Source organism: Pollicipes pollicipes, unplaced genomic scaffold (assembly GCF_011947565.3).
Source record: "Pollicipes pollicipes isolate AB1234 unplaced genomic scaffold, Ppol_2.1 Scaffold_6686;HRSCAF=7923_pilon_pilon_pilon, whole genome shotgun sequence".
Lineage (NCBI taxonomy): Eukaryota > Metazoa > Arthropoda > Thecostraca > Pollicipedomorpha > Pollicipedidae > Pollicipes > Pollicipes pollicipes.
Window position 1 is genome coordinate 9,980,545 of NW_023596921.1, and position 6,735 is coordinate 9,987,279.

At 43.1% G+C, this 6,735-nt stretch overlaps 1 long non-coding RNA gene across 1 annotated transcript; it reads left to right on the forward strand.

The window, feature by feature from the left end:
* The first annotated feature begins 587 nt into the window (after positions 1-587).
* Positions 588-1,986, forward strand: LOC119108669 (uncharacterized). The gene is made up of 2 exons (XR_005095325.1): positions 588-772; positions 1,613-1,986. It is a non-coding gene; the product is annotated as an uncharacterized LOC119108669 (long non-coding RNA).
* The last annotated feature ends 4,749 nt before the right edge of the window (positions 1,987-6,735 follow it).

The following is a 6,735-nucleotide window of genomic DNA, read 5'->3' on the forward strand; positions in this document are numbered from 1 at the left end:
AACTGTAATCCATGCAGTTTACTCACACAATTTACGAGGCAGTCACTGTCGTGGCTTGGTACCTCAAAACATGTGGCCTTAAAAGCCTAAACCAACTGTCACACGATGCATTTCTGGAGGGGCAACTAAAACACTGCCTGGTGATGTCCAACGGGAACCATACGATGGTGGCGCCCTCATTTTCCACGAAGATGCCTGGGTGTTCAACACAGGCTTTCTATATCGAATGCGCTGAGGCTTAGAAATTTTGTTGTGTCCTTGCATCTATGGTTTGTCAGCGTCACCTTAAAATCATCTCAGACGCTACCTCAGCTCCCGTTTCAACGAGCATCTTCCTGACTAGAGCAACTAGAACAAAGACTAGACTAGAACAAAGCTATCCTAACGTAACCACCACGGCCATCAATCTTCACTTCAATAATTATTCGTAGATGAGTATTTGCATAGCCATGGTCTTTTTATAGCCTTGGCTTTCCCGTCACTCCAATTTTTGAAATCAAAATATGAGAGTATCTGTGCACTGTAAGACAGTTGAAAGATAGCTCTCGTGCTTTCGCACGCGATGTAATGTTAAAGCAGCTGGGGCGATGATGCCTGCCAAACATCTAGGTTTTTCAGTCCGATTATTCTAGGTTTATTTCGGTTTCCGTTTTCCTAAAAAGTTTCGGTTTGTCATTAAGTTACAAAGGTCTGCCAAATTGTTTTAACGCAGACGCCATGAAGCTGCTATCTGTTATTTTCATTTGCCTGACTATCTTCATGCTGCTCCCAGGTAAGCGTCTTCATCCAGTTCGATGCGTAACGTTTCCCGTTAACGGCCCGTGAATAAGGGCGGTGCTATACGCCAAGCAAAATATATCAAAAGTGAGCATTTAGCAAGCTGCCATCGCCAGCGGTGTTGCTGACATGCTTATACATATTCAAAATAATTGTCTCTTTGTGCTATTCATGCTACTTTTGCTACACGTATTGGCCGTAGGCTCGCTCCTTCAGGGCCTCACAGCACCATCGCTCATGATGTTCACTTCGAACAAGTGAACATGGGAGAAGGGCGGGGAATGAGGGAGGAATGCAGAACTGTTCTGTCGCTATTAATGGTCATTTTTCATTATCCCATGACGATACATGGATGAAATGCAATGAAAATGTATCATGGGCTCACCTTTTCCAGCAATCCTAGGCCTCTATCAGTAAGATATGCTCTTGCGGTGATTGAACAGCGGGTGTTTATTCTTAAGTTCACTTTCAATTGTATTAAGTATCAATTGATTAACCCATTACAAAAACTCTATTCAAACAGAAGAAAATGGGCTTTGCCTGATCCAGCTTAGTAACACCCAAATGCCACATACATGAAGTGATGCTGTTTAACGATGCTGTTTAACGATGTTAAGAAAGTAGTTTTAGCCCTATTCCTCGGATAAAAAATGCCTTACCGCATCGTATGATAGAAAATGATATCTGTGACTACGACCATATCAGAATTATTCATTAACTTGATGTGAACGATGCCTGAACGCTAAGTGTAAAAAACATGATCAAACGCGGAGATGGGCAGATATTGAAAGCGATGCCACTTTGCGTGTCAATTTCAATGAGCATTTCTTTACAGACGCACATGGACGTCGTTTCCACTACGTTAAAACTCTTTCACGTGGTGAAGATAGCGACAGTGAGGGAAGAAGGCCCCTCAACGAGAAATCTGGTCATGTCGTGAAGAAGATTGGGCAGCTGCTGAACAAACAGATTCAGAACGAAGTGCAGGAACAGGTGTTCGACAAAGTTCACGAGAACATCATAGAACCTGTAGGTGAAGTCTTGGAGTAGACGTAGCTTGCGTCGTGGGTTATCGTTAATATGTCATTTAGTTTACTTGTCACGATTTCTACAGAAGTACACATCGAATTATTGTGGCAACACAAGTACAGCGCCAAGTAATGTTTACGTGATACACCAATACAAAGACACAGCACATCCATTGCAGAATTTTGGTCTTGCTTTTACGACGGAACTGTGAAATCGGATACGTGGCCGCTTCAGCGCCCGGTGGATCGACATACCTAAGAAGGCAACTACATCCAGTCATTCTCCCTCACCTTTAAATGATCGTAAAATGCCGCAACTGATTGACTCAGGAACCCAGCGATTGCATACCACAGTCTCGGTATGAGGCCGCTCCAGCGTTATATCTTCTGTGTTGGTCACTATCAGGGAGACTCGAGCTCGCCTCCCATCGAGGTCGGAGTCAGCTTCGCAGAATATTTCGGTCAGATTTTGAGTTGAGACGATCATGCCGGCCAAAGATATCACTGAGTCAAACCAAATAACTCGTTTCTTACTCACAACACATTTCCAAATCCAAGACCGCATATCCTATCGCTAGCTGGAAATACAAATATAACTTGGCAACCTAGCCAAGTGCATGGGCAAATTCACTTGTGCACGATTCCCTACGATGAAATAATATGACATTAAGTCGTATAATGACCTATGATGGTGTAAAATTAGTAATTAATGATGAAAACAATATAGTTTGGTATAGCATTTTCCAAACGTGCCGCGAATATGGCAACCCTAAATAACAGATGGTTGGAATGTGGCTTGGCAGGCTTCAGCCTGTCAGTCAATGTAGCTGCACCCTGATGATGCGGTTTATCCAGTTTTGGCTGCTCTTAGCTTGCTAGATGAGCAATGTGCACCACCAGGGCTCAGTTTGCATTGGCAAAAACACGAAATTTGCTTAGTGCTCCTTCCAGTTTTAATGGCACTGGCAGACAAAGCACGAGCCGGCAAATCCTGTTTTAATAAATGACACCTATGCCTGTGATGAAGCTCAGAATGCCAACACTGCTGGAAAAGCCCCCAATGTTTATAAGCAGAGGCAATCGCCTGTAGTTTGACGGTCATTCTGAGGCGAGGTTTGGTGAGATCCGTTGTCCTCGCTAACAGTCAGTACTTTCAAGATGTGTCTCTATACTTTGTGTAAGCAATAATACCACTGTCGAAGGCGAAAGTATATTACTTTATGCCATCGGCATAGCATGCAGGCCAGCCGCAAGTTTATGTCGTTGTGTGCGCGAACATTGCACACCGGGCAAAGCAACAACACGTCGAGAGGTATCAAGTGTCCTTTTGTTATTACGGACACCTTGAAATTGGAAATGGTGCTAAATGGGCCCAATGAAGATGTTACTTCACGAAGTGCTTTATCTGCTTTGTCTTCCAATCACTTCTTATCGCCTTTGTCTGCAAGCCGCATCTGCACACAGTCACTGTTAAGCATGCAAACACTTTTGACATTGCCACCAGTTTTCTGAGTTATGTCGAATTCCAACCAAATTATCTCTACAAATAGCCGAAAAATTGACAACTTAGAGTTGCCGTGATTGCCTGGAGCACCCCGCTCGTAACAGTCTTAAGAATAAAGCTGTTTCGCAGACCCGTGGTGTAGATGAAGGATGCAATATATAAATATATATTGATATTACTTATTATATATTACTATAAAATATATTAAGTTATGTATATATATATATATATATATATATATATATATATATATATATATATATATTAAGAAAGAAAGAAAGACAGATATACTTAACAAGTAGCAATGTTAACAATGTAACCTTCAAGAATGGTTGGTGTCGTTGGTCATGAAAAGTTAGTGATGGAGAGGTAAATACAAAAACAATGTACCATGCATGGATCACTGTATCATATACGTCATACTGACACACCAATTTAGCATAATTAATGCACGCCGGACTCGATGAGCATAGCACAGGTTAGATCTCATATCAACTTATCAATTTTTGGGAACGAAGCCGCCCATCGATTGAGTCTTAGCCTGCGCCCGACCGGGGTCTGAGACAGCCGCGTCCGGCCGGGGAGGCTGACTTCCCCGAGATCTCCAACTTCCAGACGTTGAGTGGGAAAGGCGAGGATACCGTTGTGTGAGCTGTCAGATAAAAAATAATGCAGCCCAAGCGTTTGCCCTCATGTTAGATGTGAGGTCATCAGAGGTCACAAAAGGTCAAGACGGTCGTTTTGATGAGTGCATTTAAAACCTTTGTTAATACGTCAAGACGGAAATCGAGAATGCGAAAATAAGCCTTAAGACTGTGAGGAATCCACTATCATTATTTCTGTTGTCCCACAAGGGGCAGGTCAGATCAGGCCACCGTCGAAAATTTACCATTAGCTTGCAAGGTTTGCCAGTAACCTTCAAGAGCAACACTTTTCACAATGTGCTTCTAACTAAGCTTATTTTGTTAGGTGCAGCTGTGGGACAAAAGTATTCCAGGCACACAACTGCCATTCAAAGCTGACCTAGAGGTTACCTGAGGTCGACTTTGGTGAAAGTTATAAATCATTCAAATGAAAAATTAGGTGTTTACCGGGTTTGTGTGACCAGTACATTGTTTTCTCCGCAGGTACAGGTATAGTGCTGTACATCTATAGGTACTCAAGGTCGCGTAGTGTTAGTCTATATTTTACATGATTCCTTCGAAGCTTGGAAATATATTTGTAACAATTGAGAACAGCCACGTAGGTATATGAAATTGTGCGTCATCAGCTTCACAAACAAGATAAGGAGGTGGTTACAAGCGTCACTCTCGTTCATTTAGCCACTCCGCTACTACCAACATAGGCAATTTACTATGGGTGACCTCATATGGACTTGCATGCCCTCATGTGAACTATTGTGATCTCATCATGCATTAGAATGATATCACGACATGCTTTCAGTGAAGTACTCGAATTCAGCGTCCAAAATTCCTCGTAAAACTATCCATTTGAGCACTGAATTCAAATAAGCATGTATGATGAGTATCGAATCAGCAATCCAATTCTGCGTCCAAAATTTCCTTATAAAAGTGCATATTTTGAGCTCAGCATATATTTCGTAGAAGCTACCCATAGAGGTAGGGCATGGTCTGGGTCAAGGTCATGTTCTCTGTGGTCATATGATGGTTGTGCATGCGCGTCAGTGAGCTCTTTGTCATAAAGGAACACCAAAATTACATAAAAAACACACAAATTTGCATCTTCTCTAAAGATAGTAAAAATTGACCAGACTTTAGATCACTGATCTCACCTATTACGAAAAATCTGAAGCATACAAACTGTTGGCACGATCATGTTCTATTACTATAATGCAGTGACATTTCAGAGTTTGATCTCTTTTACCTGTCCTAGGTCACTGATCTTGGCAGATTAAAGCTTCACATTTGTACAAAGGATGCCAAATTAATACATGAACAGGTACTGAAAATGTAATGTTGCTGCGAGCGTTCGTCATTGGCCCGTGCTCGAAAAACCGTCGGAATGAAGCCAACCCCCGTCGGGCGCGGGCTAGCGGCACCGATAATGGTCGCGCTCAGAGCATCTCCTGTTGTGCAATGAGCCGCCTCGTCACGCTGCGACGCGGCCTCACGCCGCGCCGTGTAGCATGCCCGAGTGGTGACGCCTTTGTGCCATGGTGTCAGGACGCGCCCTCAGGCAGAATGCATGCGTCATTGGGCTTGATCAACGCGGCAGGGCCTCTCGCTGGCAGCGTATTTGTCCATTTCAGCCACGTGGCTTTGAAGGGCAGTCAAAAAGCCGACCGGACCCAACACTTCCGCTCTGATCTGCGACTGTGAGCATTTGTTCAGTTTAGTTCAGTTTACTGTCATCACGAATCATTCCAACGAGTGGCTACTTGTTTCATTCGGTACAATTACAATGGTAGTATGAAAGCAATATTGAAACATGGCAACGACGCGACCACATTCGCACGTTATTAGCCATTCAGCCGTTCACTTTACTCGGTTCGACATAAACTAAATGTACATTTATCATGGCTTCTGTGTATAACATTATCGTAGCGCAAGTTTATTCACCATTGCGTGGCGATGCGAGCAAGAACAGTCATTTCATGTTTAGATTTAACATGCGCTCGGGCGGTGGTCAAGTTAGCCCCCTGAGGGTTTTCCCGAATGGTTTCCGAACGGCGCGGTGTAACCGTGACAAATTTTACTTAGCTGTAGGCGATTAAATAGCAGATCGTAAGGTAAAAGAAATTGGATGCTCCTTCTAAGATCGCTGACCTACGGCATGTCAAAGTCAGCCAATCGATTCACCGAGGCCAATTTCTAGGAAATCGTTTTGTCTGATACGACAACCAGTGTTGCACGAAGCCATACATCACTGAGATGCTTTTTTAGGCTACATAACAATTGAATAGCAAATTACACTTACCTAGGGTCAGGTATGAAGGTCAGACCAAGGTCAAAACCAACCTGTTTTATTCCACTGGGGCTTGCTGTATGGGGGAAACTGGTGCTCATTTCGAATTGATTGCTAACAGGAACCGCATTAAACATCTTCCAGGGGATTTTTGAAGGTCATGAGGCTACTTACCTTAAATGACCCAGATCAGTATTTTGTTTTTGGGACATGCTGCCTAGCATTATATTTATTGCTTATTCAAAAACAAATCTCAGCATTTTTCCATGCTTTGGGTCACCAGGCCATTCGAAAGGTCAAACAAAGTCACTGAACTTAAGTGAGCATGTGAACTTTTGCTAAGAATAGGTATCTGAGTTTCGGGGACACTTTGGAGACCAACTTGGAGTGTGACCTTGTATGACCTTATTTAACCCGAAGGTCATGACCCGGGAACCTCCAACTTTGACCAAAGTGATTTTACGCACAGGCCAATACACCCTGTGAATTTGGTGTCCTAAC